The following is a 25,517-nucleotide window of genomic DNA, read 5'->3' on the forward strand; positions in this document are numbered from 1 at the left end:
GGGTACTGGCAGATGTTTGGGTAATGTCAAATACTTGGGTATTAGTACATGTTTGGGCACTGTCAGATATTCAGGTACTGGTGGATGCTTGGATACTGTTGGATACCCGGGTACTGGTAGATGTTTGGGTACTGTCAGATACCCAGGTACTGCTGGTTGTTTGGGTACTGGCAGATTCCCGGGTACTGCTGGTTGTTTGGGTACTGGCAGATACCCGGGTAATGCTGGTTGTTTGGGTACTGGCTGATGCCCGGATACTGCTGGTTGTTTGGGTACTGGCAGATACCCGGGTAATGCTGGTTGTTTGAGTACTGGCTGATACCCGGGTACTGCTGGTTGTTTTGGTACTGGCAGATACCCGGGAACTGCTGGTTGTTTGGGTACTGGCAGATACCCGGGAAATGCTGGTTGTTTGAGTACTGGCTGATACCCGGGTACTGCTGGTTGTTTGGGTACTGGCAGATACCCGGGTAATGCTGGTTGTTTGGGTACTGGCTGATACCCGGGTACTGCTGGTTGTTTTGGTACTGGCAGATACCCGGGTAATGCTGGTTGTTTGAGTATTGGCTGATACCCTGGTACTGCTGGTTGTTTGGGTACTGGCTGATGCCCGGATATTGCTGGTTGTTTGGGTACTGGCAGATACCTGGGTACCGCTGGTTGTTTGGGTACTGGCAGATACCCGGGTAATGCTGGTTGTTTGGGTACTGGCTGATACCCGGGTACTGCTGGTTGTTTGGGCACTGGCAGATACAGGTGGTCATGCTGGCAGAGATGGAGGGACTTTCCCTTGCTCTTTTTCCACCTGCCTTTTATTTTCATGCTCTCACATTCTCAGCCCCCCGTTTCCAATTCTGTCCGTGCAAATGCACTCTTTCTGTCTCTGCTCACGACCATCCATTGATCACCTCCTTTGCATCTGGGCCCGGCTGCTAGTTTCCCGAACCGAAGTCTTATTTATGTACCTTACAGTAATTGAATTTGGATGGACCTGGGTGTTATTGTCTACTGCAAGGCCTCCTGATGGATTTAATAGATTTTAGATTTCCTTCTTGGTCATTTCAGATTAATGCTGAATGACAGCGGGGCAGAAGGGAGGAGACAATAGATTCCTTGGCACCCGTCCTGGGTGAGAGGAGATGGCGGCCAAAGCAGACGAGTAATTAGCAGTAGAAAAAGAAAAAGAAAAAAAAACGGGGGACAGAGAGGAATGTTTCAATTAAAATACCCGGTGCTGAGCAAGAAATGGAAAGTGTGAAGCAGAGATCGCTGCACGCCTGCCACAGGCCCGCTGGCTTCACGTGGATGCGAGCATCCAGGCAGCCGGCAACAGTCTGGAGCTCCTGTTCTGCTGTCGTCATGGAGGCCGCCCCGGTTTCCCGCATCCTGACTGCAGCGCATGCTACACAGGAAGCACAGCCGGCCGCGTCCGTGCTTTGGCACTCACACTTTTGCGCGCCTTTACTGAAGTGTAAGGGATTATGGGTATCGTAGTGACAGTCCCCAGCAGGCTGCGGGCTGAGTGTGAGCCCAGTGTTTCCATGGAGACGTGGGGATTTTTCTTTTCGTTTTTTTTTTTTTTTTTTTTCCGTTCCGCGCTAGCTCCCATCACCTGGTGACATCGAGGGCCAGGTCTGGCGCTGGCCACGCTTGGTGCAACCCGGCCCAGATCAACCCGGATCAGGCCAGTGCGGCTCGGAATCCGCATGAGCACGGCTGGTGGTGAACCGGCATTATCTCGGCTGGTTTAGCCTGGCGAGGGGAGGAGAGCTACCGGGATCACCGCCAACAGCAAGTGTGTGCATAGAGACACAGAGACAGGCTGAGAAACACACACACGCACATGCCAGTGCACACACACACATATACCGATATACACACAGGCACAGATAGATGCATACATGCACGCAAAAACACATGCATACACACATACATACATGCATGCACGTACATACACACAGATGCACACACGTACACATACACACATTCTGATATACGCACAGACACACACACAGATAGAGGCACACATACACACACACATTGAGATACACACACACATACACACACAACCACATGCATATACACATATTGTGATACACAAAGGCACATACACACAGACAGAGGCACACATACACATAGATATATGCACATGGACATACACAAACACACGAACGTGTATTGCGGGGACCATCTATTCACTTCTGTGGGCAAAACTCTAATCCAAACAATGACAAACGTAACCCCTACCCAGCCCTAACCTTAACCATTAGTAACCAAATAAAATACAAGACTTTTGGCTATTTTAGTTTTCTGATTGCAGTCACAGATTTTTATAAAATTGAATTTTCCCTTGTGGGGACCAAAAAAACTATGGTCCCCACAACGTCAAAATAACAGGTTTTTAATCACATTGTGGGGTTATTTAGTCCCCACAATGTAATGTGTATCTCACACATACACACACGCACAACACTGAAATCAACCCAGGCACAAAGACAAAGGCACAGAGAGGCCCACACACACACACACACACACACATACACACACACACACACACACACACACACACACACACATATGCATGCAGACAGACTAACAGACACCCAAGAACAGACATGAATTCAAATAAGTATACAGTAAACAGTACAGGTCTATGTTAGATATATACTTGTGTCTACATACTTGTGTTTACACCAGCATACACAAACATAAACCACACAAAAATAGGTTTATAGATTTTTAAATGTATTTATGTGTGTGTGTCTGTGCTGATGGCGGAGCACACTTACTTCCGATGAAATATCGCCACAAAATGGCATTCGATAACAGATCCCGTCCGACACTGTGGCAGGGAGTCGACTTGGCCTCCCTAAAGCAGCAATAATTGTCCCACTTAACCCTCCCCCTCCCCAATGTGTGACTTTTCACTCGGCTTGGTGGTGGGGGTGGATTTGCCTGAGTGAGAAGCCATACCCGGATCTGCCGTGTGCTTCGATAAAAAGATCATTAATCAGAGAGAGGGATGGAGTAACACAGGAGCGAATGAACGATGGGCAGAATAATTAAACAAAAAAACAGAAATGGGCTAAGTCAACAAAAACCTCATTTTCCCCTCATCCATTATTCACAACCCCATTCTGACTCGCAGTTTTGCTCTCTCACCTATTTCTTTGCTCCCCCCTTCTTAGTCCAGCCCCCCCCTTCACTTCCTGTTGGCCTCTACCCACCTCTGTCCTATTCCCTATTCAAGTTATTAAAAGAATCAACATCATCAAAAAAAAAAAAGTCTTCATTGGCATTGCTCCCCCTAGTGGCTGCGATTTCACAGGGCAGATTCATGTTTACACCCCACTGTTTCACAATAACAATTATACATAGTACTCATCCACAAGCTGTGTTTTTGCTTGAAAATGTATTCTAGTAATCGCCCACTTTGCCATTATACATGGAGATGCCTACGAACAGGACCGGGAAAGGAAAATGCTTACATTATATATAACACGCTTTTCACACACACTATGCATTTTTTTTTAGCAGACTGTGAATTGTAATATCTGCAGAGATGTACTGAATGAGAAAGTAAACACTTGGTTACATTAAAGAGCACTGTGATGACAGCGATACCTGTCAGTGCAGGTCTATGCTGTATAGTTATATATATATATTTGTACATATTTGTATGTCATGTCTGCTTGGCCTGAGCTGCGTCACACGACATCAGCACCGTGACACTGGAGAATCTGCTCCTTCAGCAGAGCTGACCTCCACACAGCACAGAGAGAAACACAAAGACACATCTCAGTATCCCACCCGTCTGCCTCACCCCCACCGCAGCGAATTTGCTGGGTGTGTGTGTGTGTGTGTTTGCGTTAATGTGTCGGCATTAATAGGTGAGCCCACGGTGGATAATGAGACCTTTTATTTTTTCGCTGCTTTGGGGCGAACAGCGGCGTATGGATTTAAGGAAAGAGACCCTACATTATTTTCTTCCGCGGTAGAAGTCAGCTTGATCAATGTCTGCAGCAGTTCTCGTTTCCTGCAGGGCGATACTTGTGTGTGTGTGTGTCAGTGTCTGTCTGTCTGTCTGTCTGTAGCAGGTTTTGTATACATGCACTAGTTTGTAATCATCGCTTATGAGAGCGCTTATGTGCATTTGTAAGCTTATGTGTGCATGCATTTGTGTGTGTCTCCTGTCTGTTTTAGCTTTCATCGGCTTTCAGAGCAGTTTGTGTAATTGCGCTTGTGTGTGCTCTCTGTCTGCTGGTGTGATGCCGGTGCGTGTGTGCGCGTGCTTGCTGTCGCATGCCGGTCGGCGCAGCGGGCGCCACGAAGCCCGAAATGGGGGCCCTTTTCATCTGTGCTGAACGGAGCCAAATCACCAAGCGCTCCCAAGATGGACGTTTCATTTCTGACGGCACGAGCTTGGTGTAATTCGCCGACAGGGCCAGGCAGATCAGCTTTTAAAAGGGCAATAAATCGGATTAAAGCTCCTTTTCCCCCCTTTTTTCCGTCGATGTCAGGATGGGTATGCTAGGGGGGCCGGCTCAGATAAACGCTGAACGCCTGCTTCGTTACACGGAGGAGTCGCGCCTCCTAGCTGGGATCCTTCATCTCCTTTCAGATTTGAGGGGATCACTGGAGGAGCAGCGGCCGCCGCAGATAAGACGGGATACAGGCGACGCGGCAGGAAGTCGATAGACAGGAGGGGGTGGGCGAGACGGTAGCAGCCGGCGGACCAATAGAGGAAGTGACCGCGCGGTGCTGAGCTTTATATAGAGATGCTGGTCGGAGCTAAATCAGGAAATGGGCGGCCAGCACGTCTCCATGTGGCCGAACTGCGAGGTGTAATTGGCAGGAAAACACCTAGCAATAGATGTCATGGTCCAGATTTACTCTCCTGGCCGGGATATCTCTGGAGACAGAATCAGCCTCGGACCCACATCATTGTCAAGCCGTCACGACTGTCATGCTATAATTGTCAGCCCAGAGTCCACTTAGTGTATGTCTGAGTGTATGTAATACCACTACACACACACGATTATCCTCAGACACACACTAAGTGAGTTTGGGGGTGACAGTTCCAGTGTAACGATCGTGACCCCTTTCACAATGACATGGGTCCAAGCACCCATCCCCCTTCATGAGTGCGCACAAACACGTGTGCACACATACACACACACACACACACACACACACACACACACACACGTGCACACACGCACGTGCACACACACACACACAGGTTTGTAATTATATTTTTGTGGGGACTCTCGGCAGTCTAATCGCAACATGAAGACCTTAACCCCTACCCAGCCCTAACCTTAACCATAAGTAACCAAACTAAATACGAGATTTTTGGCATCTTTAGTTTTTCGATTGCATTCATAGATCTTTCTAGTGACCTGAAAATGGTCTCCACAATGTTAAAAGAACAGAAATGGTCCCCACAATGTAATATAAACCTAATCCATACACACACACACACACACACATACACAGTCTCCGGCTCACAGACACCATCTCGCAGACCACTGACCTTTTCCTGTGTGTGAGCAGACAGTCATCAGTCTGCAGGGGCTTGGGCTCCCGCCATCGATTATGCCGCTTGGTCAATACCGCAGCCATGTTTCGTCTCCCTGGGGAAGCAGGGGGGGTGCATGGGTTAGGGCCAGCTTTTCCTTTCCCCACTCAGCTCTGACTTCTTCTTAGTTTTGGATTCGGAAATAGACGTCAAAGAGTAAACAATGCAGTCTTTTGAAGTGTTTACATCTCTCGTTGTCTGTCGGGTTATGGTCGGCTGGCTCGGACCCGTTCCTGGGCAGGCCCCTTCCCTGGCATTGGCTGTATATTTGAGGATGGTCCGAAAACGACAGGGCAACCAGAACCAGAAATTCAAATGTCAGGCATGACTGACCGGCGGTGTACCCCGCTCTTCATCCAGCTGTACTCCTGTCCTGTAGGCCTGCAGTGTCCTGAGCATGGTATACGAGTTTACCGGCGCAGACACGATGTGGGGGAGGGGGGCATTGGTGGGCTTTGAGCGCACCTGTAATTGCCGCCGTACCTCTGGAAGGTGGCTGGTTTGACGATGGCTGGAAGATTTCGTCATGGCGAGCTGTCACGGAGGAACCCGGCAGCCCGAGGGGAGAGAGGATGGCGTCCTTCAAGATCTGCGGCGGGCGGAGGTGCTCGGAAATCCCTGAAGTACAGCCGCGGGTCTGGAGAAGGGAGAGGTATACGAGCTGCGTGCTGGGCACGACGTGGGCTGGAGAGTCTTGCGCCGGCAGTCTGAAGAGGAGATCAATCAATATTTGCAATTTGTTTACAAACCTTGGCGCCACCTGTTAGCGGCTTCGCTGGTCCAAGGAGCGGCAGGCGATTAAGCGGTAGATGGCTGTGAAATCGTTCCCTCTGCCCGACGGAGGTGTATGTCTGCGAGAGCTCCAGCCCGAGGGACTCTACACCCCCATTCGCCTGGATCCAACAGGAGGAGCTCCTGGGACTTCCATAATGATGCGCTGGTGTTGAGCTGGCATGGTCCACTCGTTACACCAGAAGACCGAATTTCACAGAGTACTGGGCTTTTTCCTCGCTGCTGCAGAGAAGACCAGCTTTCCTCCAGTGTCGATATCTCCACTGCCACGGGCCTGCAAAAACTAGCTAGCTCATCCCCTAGTGATGTTGTGCTCATGCATCTATATATATATATATAGATATATATAGATAAAAAAAAACGATCCAGTTATTAGATGTAATGTTTCGTAACGCTTCGCATAAATACCCTTTGTGACTTCACGAAAAAAACCTCCCTACAAATAATCGCAGGACACGCATTCATGAATAAAACATGTCTTCAGTCAAAGAAATTTAATGGTGCGTTGGTCCTCTTTTGGCCTTAATGACTGCTTCAATATGTCACGGAGGAGCCTTTGCTAGACTAGGGGCCGGTAGGGCTGCTGTGCTCTACTTCTCTTTGAAAGCATTAATAAGCTCCGCCAGCGAAGGCCGTCTTGGCCTTGCCCTAATTCTGCCTTCCGATTCATCCCAGGGATGATCTACCGGGTTGAGGTCAGGTCTGGTTAATCTGCGTTGGCTACCTTACCACTCAGGCCACTTGTTTTTTTAATTGAAATATCCATAGCTTGCAGTTGCTCCTATTTTCCTGCAGTTGGGGAGGGGAGTTGGTGGTCCCATGAAACTACCTAGAATAGCGCTCGTAAATATCTCTGATCTCGCAGCATAATGGCCGAGATGTCTGTCTGTCCCTCTTCACAAAAAGCTTTTTGGTTTTCTGTGTCTCCGTTCCAGGGAATTAGGGATGCCTACTTATTGTAGTGCAGCAGAAAGTGCATCTCTGCGCTAATCCTCGCTATCTCGCCGTGACACAAAGGTGGTGTTATTTTCAAAAGGCGGCGAGTTTCCCATGTTATCTTTCCTCGAATGCCAGGCCACGGGCGCCCACCCAGCGCTTGGTCAGCATATGGCTCCGCTTTGTATCCGCCTCTGAGGGAAAGATATCCGTGCTGCGCGTGCTCCCTTTTGTGGCCGGGAAAGCGGGCCAGCTCCTCTTTGTGTTTCCCACGTCGCTGTCCCGCTGGGTAGCCCTGCTTGTCCAGTCCCTTCGGTTTCCCCCCGTGTTACAGTCGACGCGTGCCTGTTCGGAGCTCATTAGCGGCGCTGGACCGCGCGCGTCATGTGCTTAGCTGGCCGCTCGTAGCGGCTGACTCAGGGGGGATGGCTGAAGCTCTCAGGATTTCCACACTCGAAAGTCTGCTCCTGTATCCAGTTAGAATGATTCTCTGGATGAATCTGTATCTCTGCCGTTCGGTTCACCAAGATTTAACTCACGTTTATCCTATATTAATGCTACTTTTAGTGTGTGCTGGGCCCTACAGATTCATACATGCTTAATTCTCGTCAGATACGTGCTCTGTGAGTGAAGGAATGCCTCCAGCTCCAATCGTGTGCTGTGGTCGGGAATAGGAGCCGCCGTTGCTCTGAACCAAATCGTAATTGGCGTAATTGTTTCATAAAGGCCTGCTACTATAAGCTGGAGTTCTCTGAGAGCTTTCTTAGAAGAACAATCTGAATAGTAAAATGACGACGAGCACGATTCGTACACCAGGTCTTGTGTGAAGACCACAGGGAGTTGGCAGCTTCTTTTACCTAATATTTGGACTATTCCCCTTTGTTTGTTTGCTTGTTTTTTTTTTTAGCCGGCCATTATTGGCATCTCTTCACAGGGTCCAGTAATGCTGGCTTGGCTCTGCAGGCCCATCAACACTAGGGCTGCACACGATGAGCTGGAGCGTGACTTGAGAGCCGCGGCGATTATTATTATTATGTTGTTAAGCAGAGCACCGAGAGCTCGGGGGTATTTAAAACAGGGAGCAGAGTCAGGGAATTTGGGAAGAAGTTCCCCCGTTTCACCAGTGCTAGCTGGAAGGGAGCCTGTCATGGTTGAACGTTTAGCATTTTACGATACTAGCTGCCAAACCCCAATCATCAATTCGCGGCCCCGATCAATCAGTTAGTCCCTGAATAACACCGTAATCTCTCCCTCCTGTCGGTTTCCGGATATCCCGGAGGAATCGGTGACAAATTCACGGTGCGGGAGGCATCCGTTGCCAGCATTGTAGTGGAACTTATTAACCCGGCAGCCGGCTGTTAGCTGAACTGTCAGCGAGGCTGTTTTGTCCATGTTTGCAGCCTGGGTTCGGCGCTGACAGTAACGCTCCGGTTTGAGAGCGCAGGCCGAACGGCGCCGCCTCTTAGCTGACAGGCTCCGCTGCCAGGCCCTGCTCCACGGGAGGCGGCAGGCCCAGGTCACCTGCTCGGGGCAGTAATTTAATTTCGCTGTCACGCAGCACGAGTCAGCCTGGGTTGTAAAGCATTCCCCTGCTCCACGGTCCGACCTCGTCGACGGGCACCGTGAGAAACGCCGGATCCGGCCCCGGCTGCACCTCGCTGTCCGTGCCCTTGGACGGATGAATCTCCTCCTTTGCTTGCCCGGGCTTTAATATGCCGCTTAAATTCCCAAGTCCATAAATCCCGTAATGATGTATACTTTACCCTCTACAGCATTTCGGAAATACAGTACAGCCCCATGCAATAGATTGCACTAAAACACTTCAGAAATCCGTAAATCAGGTGAATGTTTTCTTTTATCAGTTGGTGCTTTGGGTGTATTTTATTAGGGTGGGGGTGGTGCACATATATTGTATCTGTACAGTCTGGTGTATGATGCTGTAGGGCAGTATTTCCCAACCTGGTCTTCGGGGACCTGCAGACAGTCCACATTTTTGCTCCCTCTCAGCTCCCAGTAGCAAAAACATGGACTGTCTGTAGGTCCACAAGGACTGGATTGGGAAACACTGCTTTAGAGGGAAGGATCATCCTGTTTCTGAGCACACATCTCTTCCTCTCCTGCCGTGTGTCCCTGTTTCCTGACAGCATCTGATCTTTTCTTTGACCCTGCTCCTCATCTGTCTCTACCTCCTAGGCGTTCACCACCCCATCACATGAGCTACATTACCAGCAATGTGAACAGGGGGAGGGTTTGGCAGGAGCAGTTAGGGATACAAGGCGGCCTGACGAAGGGGCACTTCTCTGGGTCCAGTCCAGCTGTGATTTGCCCCCCCCACCTTCTCTCCCTTTCAAAGCTCCTTTATGAACCTTGAAATCGTTCCCAAACTGCCCCTGGGCAAACGAAATTGCTCGGAATCGTGACAGGTGCCTTGATGTTGAATTTTGCCCTGTCAGAATCAATCACGCTGCCTCCGCACTGTGGCAGTCCCTCTCGCCGTAACGTCGCGGCGCAGAGAGGCAGTGCGTCAGGCCGATGCCATGCGACGTTCGGAGGGACCTGTCCACCTCAGCTGGCTCATCTGCAGTAAGACTATCTGCCTCTTACCGTGAGGCCTTTCTGTGTTTTTATGTTTTTTTTTTTTTTGCTTCAGTGACACCAGTAGGGTGTCGGATTGCTATCGGGGCAGATCCCTTCTCATCAGCCGAAGCGTGGCATGATTCGACGTCCGGATTGGGGCTGTTCATGTGGAAAAATTTCCGCTTTGTCTTCCGAGGCATTTCTTCGTGCTTTAACCCTATTCAATTTTTCCCTCCATTTTTTCCTTCTTTTTTTAATTTCAAGTCCTTCTTCTGCTCTCCTGCTTTCCTTTGTTTTTTTATTTTCTTCTCGAGAGCTGTCTGCTTCGCTGTTTGTTCTGCTTCTACCCAGCTATCGGTTCCCCTGCACTTTCTCTCAGGGATAATTCCCGAAGAACTATGTCTTATTTTGAGGGCTCATTTTACATTTCACCCGTGTCTCGGCCCAATTCCGTTCTCCCTCTCCCCTGTTTTTCCTGCTCTCTCTCCCTCTCCCTCCCTCACTGTTTGAGGACAGTGAAGATGTAATGATATTAACTTAGGGACAGATCTGATACACGTCTGCTGGCTCGGCGGCCTGCCCATGCGCTACGCGCCATCTAATCGCATCACCCAAAGCTTCGCCTCCGTTTCTTCAATAAGAGAGACAAGAAGAGACAGGGAGGAGGAGGTGGAGGAGAGAGAGAGAGGGAGAGGGAAAGAGAGGAAGGGAAAAAAATCCAATAAATAAATGAAAAGATGGAGGGGTGGAGTGGGGGGGGGGGGGGGTGGCGGCAGTGGAAATAAATAAATAAAGTCCACGGTTCTCGTAAATCATGTTGCGAACTTCCAGTTAGACAGGAGGCCGGAGATGGGGGCGGAGCCTCAGGGAGAAGCAATGAGGGGGGGGGGGGGGAGGGGGGGGACAGCATTGGCCAGCGCTGTCCCCTGAAAAGAAGGGTGCTCGGGCTACAGGGCGCGTGTTCGGTGGCGGCTAACAAATTAAGAATGATTAGTGTCCGGAGGTAAAAAAAAAAATACAGAGAACAAAGTGAGAAGCGGCTGGCCTGGATCGGCGAGGGCCTGACGTGCAGGCAGAGAGTGCTGCAGTGTGCTGGATGACTCAGACTGGCAGAGACGGAGAAGTCTCCGGGACAGCCGCGGGTAATGCAGCACCAAGTACCATTGCTGCTACTATTGTTCTATTACTTATTTATTTTGCCAATAGGAATGTTTTAGCCAGTTACGCTAGTGATCAGTAACATGTACATAAGCGGGACCACACGGGCAGTGGCCTCACCTGAAATTTGATTGGTCCCCTCCCCTATCATTCACCAATTCAAAATGTATCATTGGCTAGTGATAAGGTTGCCTCCCCTGTATGAATTCTGGAGACTTTTATGTCCCCCACCTAGAACTGGCCAGCTAGTGATGCTCTCACGCGCCTGGTTGAGGGAGTGCAGTGTGTCTGAGGGAGGTGAGGATGAGAAAGGAGGAGGGAGGCAGGGAGGACACCAGGAAGCATTTTTTTTGTGCGGTTCGTCGTCTTGCCTGGGGAGGCCCAGGGGGGTTCAGCAGCGAGGTGTTCTCAATTGATTTTAGATTAGACGGAGAGGAGTGGGGTGGGCTGGCAGTGGGCGAAGGGGAGGGGGATCCATTAGCAGCTGGGTTGGGGGCTGAGAGAGCCGGGAGCCCACCAACAAAACAGAGGGAGGTGGAGATGGACCGGGACAAAAGCGGAGGGTGGAGTGGCGCCTTGGGGATGTTGTGCAGGAGGAAATCGGAGAACGACAACGATGGAGAGGATAGAGGGGGAAAAGCCCTAAGAGGAAATAGCAGGAGAAAGGCACAATTTCATGTAAATGTTCCCTGCTCATGTGCATATGAAATATACAAAGCAGCAGGTCTTTATTCAGGGACCCACACATGTCCAGCAAGAAGAATCATCGTGCAATGACCAATAATAAAGGGAGGGACTTAGAATATGAATATTTTATAATATTTTTCTCAAGTATGAATTATCTGAGGCAATGTTAAAGCCTGCTTTTCTGTTGTTCCTTTGCACCTAAAATCATTTACCCCAAACGGAGGACGTTAGACAAAAGCCGCGGGGATCCCGGAACTGGTCCCTGGGGAACTCCTGGATCGGGATTTAACCTCCTTTTTTGGTAGCTGCCTCGGAAATTAATAAAAGAAGAGATTTTACAGCCACTGCCTGAAATATAAAGTCCATTTATTGTCCTATCAGAACTTGAGGTGGTAGATACCCAAATGTCTGCGGAGCATAAACAGAATTCTGTTAAGAAATTAATAACCGAAACAATAACGTGATGATTTTAAAAGTAATACTGCTATCGTGATCTTCGAACAGAATGTCAGGACCGAAAAAATAATAAAACTGTCAAGTCCTCTCTGTGAAATAGAGGTTTCTGTGACTGACAGGCAATGAAACTAAAAAAAGAGAAGGAATACCTTGGCTTGAGCAGACAGAAATGAGATTCACTTCCCCTTTGGTTCCTCTGACGATTTTTACCGCTAGCCTCACTGAGGCCAGACGAGCCAGCGAGTCACCAAAGTGGTCACCCAAAGCTGCATGCTAAGCAGTGCGCCAAATCCTAAAAGGTTCACCCTTGTTCCTTGCGACTTGTGCATAATTCAAGGATTCCTGCACCTCCAAATCGTTGCCTCCACCTCACCTAATGGTTTCCTAAATCTTACACTTGTCAATTTGCTGGCCTAACAAGTCAAGTGGGCTATTGTCCTTCTATCCATATACAGGTATTCAATGGCACCAAAAAGCGTTCCAGCAGGACCGTGGTGCATCATGCAAGCAGCAAGAGACAGGGGGAGGGTTTTTGCAGAAATTAAAGTGAAACACAGAGGTCAATGCAAAATCAGGGGGCTAGACACAAGGGGTTATATATGTTACACAAGAGTTTATTTACGTAGTGCAATGTGTATGTAAACAATGAGTAATACAGCAGCAGCATAACAGGAAGGAGTAAACATAGTAACTTACAAATAGATAAATAATAGATAATAAATAGATAAATAATAAACAACATTAATCAATTCCTCGACGTGACCCCAATCAAATCTGAACCTAAGGCGGGCTATCACCACATTAAATGCTCTCGTGGAAACATCTGACCTCTGCAATATTCCGGGAAGGCAATCGTGACTTTTTTTTTTTTCCCGGGCACCACGGCAGCCGATGAAGAGCAGAGAGTGATGTCTCAATAACGCCGTAGTGACTGCAGCCGGGAGTGAGTGATAAGGAGTCAGGGCATGTGGGCTCATGGACTATTTAGCGCGTTAATACACTAATTATAACTAACGACTAATTGGTGAATTTGCGAAACGCGTTTACAGCTGCTCAGGAAGGCTCAGGGAGCCCAAACTGCACGTAAAGCACATTCAGCGCTAATATTTTGGGCCTCAGAGATCATTAGAGGGAAAAAAGATTGGTCAGATGAGGACTGTAATTTAAAAAAAAAAGTAAAATGTTATTCCTAAAACTGAAGGAAATCTAACTTTATGCAAACCTTATGCTTATGCAACCATCTGCAAACTTTCTCTTTATGTGATTCTCTTAACTCGTGTGTGTGCGTGTGTGTGTGTGTGTGTGTGTAAGTCTGTTGTTTTCATGAATTATTTAGAGGCCGTTTCCCTCCACTATCATTTATTTTTCTGATATCACTCCACTCAGCCACTGAGCCGAATTCCTTCATCCGACGACTCATTGACCTCATTACTGTCCTCCACTGTTGATAACTTTGTCTGCTCTACAATTACGCAAATGCCCATGCAAGTTCAACCAGAGGTTTGCAGTGCCCTCTAGGTTCACACTCTCATATATGGGTGGTACCATGAGTCCCGCCCTCCACTTTCCTGATTGGCTCGGAGTCGGGTAAGGTGTGACAAAGGTCCAATTGGCTCACGGATCTCCACAGATTGCCCAGAAGTGGAAAAGATGGGGTGCCCGGTAGGGTACCACCCCAAGGGAATGGGGGGCGGGGCCTGTAGGGTGGGTTACTACTCTTGCTAGCAAATTCAACAGATGAATCATTCGGCATTTAAAAAAAAAAAAAAGGTGTTTTGGAAGAACGGAGCCCATAGAGGGTGGGTTGGTGAGATACCACCTGACACAAGAAACAGAAGGAGGTGTCGTTTTAAACGGAAGAAAACAAGCATTATTGACAATGGCCCTCAGGTGACTCCATAGCCAGCCAGCTCTCTGCGCGTCACTACCTTCCCTGCCACTAATTTTCAGTCAGCCTGCTAACGATAGTAATCAGAAATAATTAGGTGCTGAGCGTCAAGTTCTCATCCCAATTATGACTCATTAGGCCTTTACAACGATGTCAGGACGTCCTCGGGCGGGTTGATGCCGCTGTAGGAGGCAGGCTTCGGGGGCCCGGTGTGGGCGGCGACGGTTGACACCAACCGTTTTTCCAAGATCCACCAGCCAATGAGTGCAAGTCTCCCCGGCTGACAGTTGAAACGCGTGAGACGCCGGCATCGGTTCAGGCCTCATTATCGCCGTCTACGGCAGGCACTGTCCTCCAAAGCACCTCTGTGACGCTTTCTTCTGCCAGCGCCCCCCCCCCCCCGCCCCGCCGTCTCGCGTCTTCTTCTCCTCCGTCTCACCCCCGGCACCACACAGCATTTTTGCAAGCTCCTCTCAAATTAATGCACAAATTCTACAGCTCTGGTGCAAGAGCGGATGGGATTTGCTGCCTCTAGGGATGCAGGTTCGAATCCTCCCCAGGGTGTGAGAACTTCCTGATTTTTTTTCCCCTCCAATCACGCGATTGCTAGTGGACTGGAGGCTCATCAAGGCTTACCTCGCCAAGCTATTTGTACTTCCTGTCAGTGTCACATGACCCTTGTTTATATTGACAAAATTCCAGTTTCATTACATCTTGGTGTCGTTGACCTTTGATCCCTGGCTATTACATTTTAAACATTTATACACTCTAACAAACATATATATTTTTTAAGAGTGATGGAGCAATAAACCCACATGGCAGCCCCCACAAGGTTTTTAAAGATGACTACGGCAAGTATGAGCTCACAAACAAAGTAAAAAAAAAAATGCTTAAATTATATTCACATTCATGGAATGTTAATAAATGAATTTGGTTTGTTTCCTGAAACATCATTGGAAAAAACTAATTTTAAAAGATGACATTTCACCATTTATTTAACCTTATGTGGCTAATGACTTGAGACAGTAGAAATGTGTACCTTTGTGTGACAGATACAAGAGTATCGACACGGACGATTACCGCGGCGCTGTGAACGCTCGCCCTGCGCGCGGCGTCGTGCGATGCCCGTCGACGCGTGAGGGAGGCACATACTACCTACTGCGTTGTAACGACGTCGTCTGTTAGCTGTCGTGAGGTAAATATGTCACCTGTTATGCAACATCACACAAGGCAGGTACCTGTTAGCTGTCAGGGGGTAACGAATGTCCCTTCGTCTCAGGACCAAGCAGCTATGCTGTCACGGGGTACAAGCCGACAACCTTCCGGTGCGTGGCTGTGGGTGGAGGGGGGGGCGTTGCGTGTTTACTGCAGCATGTGCACAGTAGGGGGGTAAAGGTAGTATGATTCCAAGGGCCTCTGCGTGACAGGGGCCTAGAAAAAATTCTGATTGATCTGAGTTGGGGGCCCGATTTCATGTGCTTTTATGGTGCCCAAAATCTTCAGTAGAGCCCCTGCATCTCCATCCTCTGGCCCTTTTCCCTCTGAGACTCACCTCCTCCCAACCCCACCTTTGTTTGAGCGCCACCCCCCTTCTACTGGCGTGAGAGAAAGAAAAAAGAGAAACATTTCTGTGTGTGATCTGTATTTCCATATGCTGACAGGGGTGCGGGAGAGAGTGGGTAATTGGGCTGAATGTGGACACCGAGGGGGGGGGGGGACAGAGAAGAGGGAGAGAAAGCCATTTAAAAAGAGGGCAATTACTGGCTTTTTCTCTCTTCATCACCACTTGCTTTTTTTACAATCACGCCATCCTGCTCTCACCCACTTGTATGGCTGTTATGTGCAAAAACACACCTTGTCCTTCTTCAGCTTTCGTAGCCTAGCTGTGCTCTCTCTCCCTATCGCCATTTCTCTCAGGTCTCTCCCCTTCCTTTCTTCTGTCGGCCTCCACCTTTCCTTCCCTGTCATCTTCCCTCCATCCTCTCTCGTCCCTCCTCATCCGTATGCTGTGGCAGTCAGCCGCCCTGCCCGGACCTCCCTGTCACCCGCGGCATGCCGCTAATGCGCCAATTAGCCGAACGGGCAGATAATAGACTGAGAGGAGGACGAAGGGAAAGAAGGGGAGAGAAAGAGAGAGAGGAGGAAAGAACGAGTGAAAGACAAGGAATGAAGTGAGTGAAGGATAAATAAAAGGTGAGATAAAGAGGGGAAGGAAGAAGGAAAAATGACAGGAGCAGGAAAAATGAGAGAGAGACAAAGGGAGAAAAAAAAGAGAATCTCACTGCGCATTCTGGAAGTTTCTATCCTTCAGGCGCGGTGGGGGAAAACGATAAAGTTTGATGTGTAACCGAACGGAAAGCGAGTGTGTTGTGCACTTAGAAAGCACCACCTAGGAATCGTGTCCCAGAGGGCCTCAGCGATAACATAACCCCCAGTACAATTATAATCTGTTGCCAAAAAATGTAAATATAGTTCAGAAACATAAACATCGAACGTGCCAAAAAGGGCCAGAAGATTACGAACAACGACCGCTTCACGGAAACGTCGATACAAACACAGGAAGCCCTGGAGTACATCAGAACGGATGTCGCGCGGATCTGTAAAAAATATGGCCGCGATTGTAATGAGCGCCTGAACTATAGCGGGCTGGCGAGGAGCTGCCAGAGTCTATATTTACATTTAAATGAGAGTTTATTCGTTTGGCTGACCTACATGAGCGTCGCGACTATGCCATGTTATAAATGAAAGGCCGGCGGCATGGTGCCGGTGCATGAGAGGCCTGTATGTGCCTGCTCCCCCCCCCCCCCCCACCACGTCACGTCGATGGAGATGCTGAGGATTGATGGTCCGGGGGGGGGGTGTTATTTACCCAGGACTGCGTACGTGCTAAAGGCAACTATGCAACTGCGTACGTGCTAAAGGCAACTATGCAGCCTCAAGGCGCGTTGACACGGGCGCGCACGAAGGAATGCAGAAACACGGCAGGAGTGACGTCCACGGCTGCCCCCCCCCATGGAGGCGTAATTGCTTATTGACTCTGCGTGGCACTAGTAGCCCGTATGACTGGGGAGATTTAACCTCATGGCCATCGACGGAGTCACATCATAGAGGCCCGGGAGTGCAAGGGAGTCAAGACCCCCCCCCTCGCCCCCCACAGGGTAAACACTTTCCCCAGCTCGTGACGGTCCGAGGAAACCGGCAGGAAATTTAATTTTGAAAATTGTCACGGTTCCCCTTTGCTTTCAGATGACTCTCTCTTTTTTTTTTCCCCGTGTAATGTTGGGAGTCGCGATATTAAAACAGAGCTCGGACATGGAACAGAGGACCCCCCCCAGTTAATACTCAAGCCCCAAAATCACTTTGAACCCCCCCCCCCCACTTTCCGTGTCCTTCTTACATCCTGTGTGTCTGTTTGCCCGAGATGTCTTATTGTACTTCCCAAACTTCATTGTCTCCGGTACCCTATCTCTTTCCGCCGGGCAGGAGCAGAGTTTATGGGAGAATTAGGGAGCGTCAGCTGGCACCGAGAGACAATACTTAATAAATAGGTTCCTTATTAGGTTTTCCTTGCCTGTCGTGTTGAAGTTTGTGAGCACAGCGTCTTCGCTGGAGGCCTGCTGCCTTCCCAGTTTCTTCGCTGTTGGTCGCCAGCCACCTGCATTTTTGGGGGCCGGCTCTCCTGTTGTCGATTCTTAGTCCGTGGCCTGCCATCGCCTGGCACGTTGACATTAAAAACACGTCTCGGAGAAAAACCTCACTGGTGACTGACAGATGACTTAAGTGAGTCCTTGGGTAAGCCTGAGCAGTGGCCCCACCCTGCCTGCAGATGAAATCACTAACGTCGGAGACGTATGGTTAATACCCGGGATCATCGCGATGTCAGAACCAAACTCCGCCATTGACAGGGTGACCTTTTAAAATGCCTTGAATTTCTGTAATCCACTGAAACCCCCCCCCCCCTGCCTTCACCCTACCCCCAAGTGAGGGGGTTCCTGTCTTGGAAATGTAATCTCTCGGAAGGTGAGGACACCGAAGGGAGAGGTTGTCATGAGGGACAAAGTGGTTGGCTTTGTTCCTCGGACGTGCCGCGCTTTCCTGCCGGCTGCGTTCCGTGCCAGCTCCGGAGGAATTCCCCAAGGATCCCAACCACCGGCCCGGCCCGTCTCCGTGACTCGTGACAAGTTCTGAGGACTGTAGGCGTTTCTCAGCCTATGCAGCTGAGCTGGAAGCCAATTAACCCTGGAACGTGGGTTGGCCAAGGTGGGGGGGGGGAGGAGGATCGTAACACTTCCCTAAGCAGGACCATTACTCCCAGTGTCAGCCGCTCCTAGCTTAATCAGGATGAGCTGGAGAAGCTGGGATGATGGTGGCAGTGGTGGTGGGGGGGGGTGGGGGTGGCAGCTACTTCCTGTACGCTTCCTGTCGCCAGGGGCCGTCCTGGCATCACCGCTGAAGTGGGCGGCGGCACCGGGCGGGCGCTGTGAGCCCTGGCTCTTCTCCCGGCGCCGAAGCACAGCAGATGACCGTCTTGGGGGGGGCCAACAGCGCAGCCAGGCTGTGCTTAATACTGTAATTGCCTGACTGCTGGGGGGGGCAGCGTGTGGGCAGGACGTGGCTAGATAAAAACCACAGCGAGCCATGCAGTGGTCCAGGCGGGGGGGGGGGAGAGATGCCGTTGCCTCGTCCTTGAGCGGGATACGTCTCCTGTCGGAACCAGACAACGGGGGCCTTCAAATGGGATTGGAGATGTAAGACTCTGCTCTTGCATTCGCGGGTAATGGATTCAGATGTCGGCCTATTCATTTGGATGAAATGAATTTGAATTAGTCCTTTCACAGTCTGCTTGCCCTAATCAGCGCTCTTCTCTGTTTCCCTGTTTTTTTAACTCCCCTTCCCTGCCCCTCATCTTCACAGGTTGGCTTATAGACATCCGTTTTGACTCCCCCCCCCCCAACTCCCTTCCCATGTCCTGGCCTGACCTTTGCATGCTAGGAGGTGCGACAGTTCCTGTACCAGCATTCAATGGGCCATGCTTAGTCGTCCAGCGAATGCCTGAGGCGGTGTTGGAGGACCCAGTAGCCGGCCAGCGTCATGCGGAGAATGTGTGCATCTCGTGAAGATTACTGGGTGGTCCGCCGAAGGATCTGAGCAGATTTGCTCATGTTCTGGGCGAGCCTTACAGAAAATCCCTCCGGTCCTCAATGATGAGGCACTGCCTTCTTGACCTTGCTTGGACACTGAGGTGTCGTCATTCTCACGTCGTTCCCATGAGGCTGGACCCGAGTGACACTGTCCTTCTCAGGCTGTCCGCGTGACCGCAGACTATCTGAAGGCTTTCGTCCTTCACACATGGAAAACAATAGCAGGGAATCTTCTGGCCAATTTATCTCAATCTACTCAGTGGGATTAGTCACAAAAAGGTTCTGTTGGTGAACTCCATGTTCCTGATCATTCTGACACCCTGTGACTGATCACCAAATGACTATGGTGGATATTCAGTTGATGTAATATTTTCTTCTTGGGGAACCTTGACCGGAGGATCACAGGTGCTCCTGCAGAATGTCTACAGCAGAGGACGTAGGATGTGATGATCTTGGGTTAACAAGTTTTGAGTCCGTGCATGACAGGAGTTAATCTCCTTGGTTTGGCTCTCTCTTGGAAGATACATACAATAATAATGGGTAGACTTATTGCGTTCTGTTAATTGAAATGTAACATGGACAATGACCATGTTAATCACATTTGTATTGCTGAAAAAATTGCTTCTCTGGTGATAGTCAGACATGAACTTCACGAAAGTTTAAGCTCCATCTGCCTTGGTGACAGACCAAAAGACATTTTACTTTATATTAATCTAAATGCTTTTTTTTTTGTGACATGGAATTTTTAACTGAGTTGAGGTTCTCTTCTTGGAAATAACCTTTTGCAAAGCTCAGTCCCACTGTATTCTTACCCATTCTTACCCATGTGTGTGTGAGAGAGCTTTTTTATAAGCCTGAGGCTGTGTGGTGGATATGAGTAGAACAAATTGGGAAATCCATGCCGTGTTTTGTGCGGTTCAGAGCACTGGTGCCAGAGAGAGAAAAGAGAGAGAAATAAGAGAGAGACACAGTGAGAGAGAGAGAGAGAGAGAGAGAGAGAGAGAGAGAGAGAGAGCGAGCGAGCGAGCGCCAGCCCCTTTCAGTGGAAGTCTACGCACTGGGTTCGGTTGGATTGCCGTCTGCAATATTAGCCCTGTTGTAGTGTAGTATTGCGCAAAGTACCGAGATCAGATGAAGGACTCGAAAAGGCTGACTGAATAATTATTAGGAATCGGTACAAAATCTGAGGTCGTCAGGCCACGGGGTTTGGACGGCGGTGATCGCCGCCCCTCCCATCACCTTCATGATCTCAGTTTCTCATCTGGAATCGACGCTGGTGAAGCTCACAAACTACGGAGGTTATACGTGGAAAAAAAAAGCTAGATGCACAGACTGAGTTTAAGCGCCAGGCTTCTCAGTACAGCAGCTACGATAAATTGTTGCATTTTTCCTCCTGGCAATTTCGCTCGGTGCTTTTCTGCTTCGGTCAGAGCCACAACAAATACAATAATAATACTAATGAATGTATAAAGGATAAAGTCGGGACGAAGATACCTGTTTTTGTGCAAGAGCTCCCGTGTCTTCTGGGATTGAGCGTTGGCTTGGGAATCTAATTATCACCTCGGCGCTACACCTGAAATAGACTGGTTTTTAATACACACCTTCATGCTCAGGCTGAATACCGAGCGGGAAAGCGCGCCGTGCGCAGCCCAATATCCACTCCGTCTGCTTGACGCGGCTCACTATTATGCACTGTAGGACGCACAATGAGACACTTTAGATCATTTGTTTTTGCACCGCATTGATATCGTTTTTCGATCAAGTGTGCGTATTAGTAGATGGGAGAAATGATGAACTCTGGGAACTCGCGTATGTTTTTTGTCTCTTTGGCAATTACTACTGAACAATAATCGTCCACTCAATCAATCAGTCAATCAATCGGTCAGCCAGTCAGTCTATAAGTAAAAATGTCTTTTCGTGTTTTCAGGCGAAGGAGGATGTTTCAGCTGTGGACTTAAAGAGGTGGCTAATTAATTTATGCATATTAAACGCTGGTTATTTATTCAAGATCAGTTACATTCGCATATTTTTTTTTTGCAAATTAATGCACATGACCATGGCGGTTATTTGACTATTCTGCTTAGTTTCTTTCCCTGCCGAAAAAAAATTGCCATACTTAACGAAAAATAGGAAGACTTTGCAAGAAATTTGCGGGAACAAATATTTTTACCTTCTGACTGGAGAGCGACGGATCGACGTATCATTTCTTGGCGCCAGAACATGGATCGAAAAAACGGACCTCTTACATGTTAAACGGTTCCTGAAGACAAGAGACTTTTGTGTGTGTGAAACCATCAACCTCATGGTTGCTGGTTATGGTGTTCCCAGATATCACCATCAGCACTGCCTCACGTACATGTAGACATTTTATCAGCATAATATCCCTTTATTATGGGCCAACTGATCGCAGGAGATGTTTTTCGGTACGTTGTTGCACTGAACCTGCCACCAGCATAGCACTGAAAGGGACTGCGGAAAAAAATATATATTTTGAGGGCATTATGTATTAATTTGCCCGAAGCATTATTGTTGTTATTAATCTGTAAATACTCCTCACAGCGGTAGGGCGACGAAGAGAAGTCGCCGGCTAGTCACACGTTTTATACGTCGTCTGTTTATTTGTGAGAACATTAACCTACTATGTGGGATATTATTCCAGCGTTACGGTCTTATTTTGCCAGGGCGTTTTTTCCAGTCTCGGGCGTTCAGGCTCGGCGTTCTGCCTTGTAGATATCAGTGTATTAATTTTTAATCTTTATGCATCCGCACGAAGAGGTCGAAAAAGAGAAAACAGCGGATAACCGGAGGGAAGAAAGAGCCGGAGTGAAACGAGAGGGAAGAAAGAATGAATGAGACGCAGTGAGACACGGTGGAAGGAGATTGGAGGAATCAAGGTAGGACACGAATCGGGGTTTTATCTAGGCTATTCCAAGATACGGGATGTTGCGCTGAACACGATCGTGGCACTCGTCTGCCACCGTTGGCTTCATAACAGTGGGGGGACAAGCGTATAACATGATTAATATACTGTTTTCTCCTGGATGGACAGATATACAGAGCAAGAAAATGTAATAATGAGCCAACGGCGCATGATCCGCCCTCTTTAATATGTATATATCATACACATGCACATGCACATGCAGACACGCGCGGGCACACTTATTTATACGAGCACATAAGGATGCGGTTGGCGTCGGCGCGCCTAAGTCATTTTTTGACACCATTTACAGGCTGTCATTTTTAATTACATCTGCTTCGTGCTCTTTCCCTCATTTTTTTTGAAGAATGCTTTTTACATTTATACATCTAATTTGTTCGGATGGAAATAAAGCGTCATCGTGGTTAATTCTCATATTTCATTCACACAAAGCACGCACACACACACACAGACACGCGCGCGCACACACGCTCCCGGGCTATTGCATAATGCCCGCGAGTCGCACGAAAGCCAGCATTGTAAAATCTGTAGATCTGTAGACAGATGAACCGCAATTAATACTTTCTCAGGGCACGTTTTTCATTAGGCGTCTTTGCCTGTGCTCAGGCTTTTATGCGTCTGCTTATATGTGCCTGACACTTATCGCCGATAATCAGAAAGCTATGGCGCCATTGATCATGGAGCCGCGCGTACAGAAATGTCAAGGGACGGACAAGGGCGGCTGTGTTTTTGTGTAATACATATAAACGAGCGGGTAATGAAGTCCCATAATGGTCATCCCCGAACTAATGGTCAGGCTGGCAAAGTAACAGCCGCGGGTTGAGCGTCAAAGCGCCTCTAAGGTACCCGAGTGAGGTTGGGAGGATGGAGGGGGGACCCATTGATTGCCAGCATCAACGCATCCAACCCCCTTTTCACAATGTCCACCTCTTTATCTCGGGTGGATAGTTGTGTGCTGTGTGAGAAATTCCGCCATATACGAAGTGGATATTCAAAGTATCCCTTTTTTATTGTTATTCCAGCGGGCAGCGTTAAATCGGCAACCCCAAAAGAGATGCGCGGCCACACAGATTGGAGCTGCGCGCAAGCACACAGTGGTGTGATAAGTCTCACTTTCAGACTTGGAGTGCAGAATGTCCTCAGTTTTTACACGGCAAATAAAAAGCAGTTTTTCTTTATGGCAGTAATACGGTGATCAACATTCTGATTATCTGAAAGAAGGAATAGAAGACATGTCGTTACATAGCTTGGGTGATTTACGGCACCGGATGCTTTCCAGTGTGTGTGTGTGTGTGTGATAGGTTAATTTTATTAGGAAACTGTGACACAGTAGTTTTGGAAAAAAAGTTATTTTAATAAATAATAAATTCATAATTATAAACATATAATGTCTGATAAAAACAAAGGTTTACTTATAAAAGGTTAATATGCCAAAGCTCTGTAAAAAGCTTAAAGAAAAAAACGATTTCATCTATATTTAATTTGCGATCTATCTGTTGAGCCTTTCCGCTCATAACGGATTGATTGATTAGGTCTGCGGAAGGTGGAAAGGGGAAACTTTCGGCGCGATGCCTCATTCTCAGTAATGCTACCACAGAGGAAGCATCGTGTTTGAGTGTTTATTTATATTTCCCTTTTATTCAGGTACGGTATGAGCATATTATCTCCTGAATTGTTGATCTGTTTGCTGCGCTGTTTTATTTGTGTTTTATTAAAATCCTGAATGTGTACTGAGTGTGTTTTGAAGCGGTATTCTCAGTTGTAAATTGTTATTCAGTATATGGCTAAGCGGCTAGCTAAAACTTCTCCCCTGGTGGCGGAAATCGAATGATCTACGGCCAGCTTATTGTACAGTGTGGACTCTGCCCGGGTCAAGCTCAGTAAGACGCACACAAAGCATTTGGGTTTTGGTATATTTGTGGGTGTACTTTGTTACGCATTTATTCGTAAGTGAGTCTCCATGATAAGGAGCGGATAAAACTAAAGGACAAGTGCTATATCTGCATTCTTTTTTTGTTTGTATGGTCACTTTCTGTAAATTCTCATTTGTAAATTTAAGGTCATGTTTATTGATTAATAGACCCTTGTAGTACTTACCTGCTACACTGGAGTTTACCTGTTTTAAGAAAAGTGAGCAATATTAAAGTTTACTTACCTGTACAGCAGAATGGAATCACGTTCAGTGCTGACAACTGGATGAGCTGAAAGCACATATAATTGGTGCAATATTCTGTTTTGAGCATAACCTTATAAATGCATATTTAATTGTTGGAATATTTTATTTTGGACAAAACAATGTATCTCTGCAGATGTTTCGAAAATAATACACATAAAGTCTCAGTAATGCTACCACAGAAGAATCATCGTGTTTGAGTGTTCATTTATATTTCCCCTTTATTCAGGGTCTTATATCATATATATATATATACATGTAGTTAGTGTGTGTGTGTGTGTGTGTATATATATACACACACACACACTAACCGCAACGCTTGCCTTGACCGGCATGGCGGCGTGTCTCCCCTACTATCTCAAACATATTTTCACGGCAGTCATTACAAAAGCCAGTGCTATCGATGCACAGATAATCGATTTTTGGAATTATTGATTTTAAAGCCGTAGCATGATGCCCAGCCCACACTAGACACCGTAGTATGGTGGCAGCATGAATGAAAAAAAAGACGTCGGTTATGCTCTGTCACATTACCAAATGAATGGACGGTGAAAGCTTATTCTCATCGGACGTCTATTAGACAGGCAGGGACATGTGTCGGATGAGCTGTGTTCATTACTATTTTTATTGGGCCCATTACGATCTACATCTGTGCCGTAGGAAAAAACAAGACGTGAGACGTTTGGGGCTGGTTGTCCAGTTGATGGAAAGAAAGGTTGCTTGGAGAGATGGCGGAGATGGAGTGTACGCACTGTGCTAGTCACACTATCTACTTGTTGATTGTGGGAAGTATGAAAAAAGCTATTTGAAACATCACCCAAAAAAAGAGTTTTAATGGATTGAGCAAACATTTACCAGTGGGTTGTGAACGGGCCATTAAACGCCCCTCATTTCCAATGAGTTTGCCTTCTTTAACAGACAGCCTCCATTCTCTGCAATTCCAAATTTTACACCTCATCCATTTCTACAGTCGAGACTGGGTACCTATCCTAAGAATATGACAGCAAATGCCTCCCTCATGTCTCAAAGCGGCGAGTGTGTAACTGCTACACACATTGGTTCTGTTCCTTTCTGGTTAAATGGGCTTTGGTGAAGGGTGGGCCAGTCTTTAAGGGGGAAGACTGGAGCATCTCTAAAACGGCCCTTTGTGTGTATGTGTATGTGTGTGCGTGTGCGTGTGTGAGCCCTGC

The 25,517-nt window shown here is 48.1% G+C and overlaps 1 protein-coding gene across 3 annotated transcripts in view; it reads left to right on the forward strand.

Moving 5' to 3' along the window:
• Positions 1 to 20,241: 20,241 nt before the first annotated feature.
• The window catches only part of LOC111849201 (adhesion G protein-coupled receptor L1-like), a 70,691-nt gene continuing 65,415 nt past the window's right edge, over positions 20,242 to 25,517 (forward strand). For all 3 annotated transcript variants that reach the window (XM_072705189.1, XM_072705190.1, XM_072705191.1), the window contains exons 1-2: positions 20,242 to 21,639; positions 21,990 to 22,110. The gene's annotated coding sequence lies outside the window, so the exon portion shown is untranslated. The remainder of the gene's footprint in view (positions 21,640 to 21,989; positions 22,111 to 25,517) is intronic.

Source organism: Paramormyrops kingsleyae, chromosome 22 (genome assembly GCF_048594095.1).
Source record: "Paramormyrops kingsleyae isolate MSU_618 chromosome 22, PKINGS_0.4, whole genome shotgun sequence".
Lineage (NCBI taxonomy): Eukaryota > Metazoa > Chordata > Actinopteri > Osteoglossiformes > Mormyridae > Paramormyrops > Paramormyrops kingsleyae.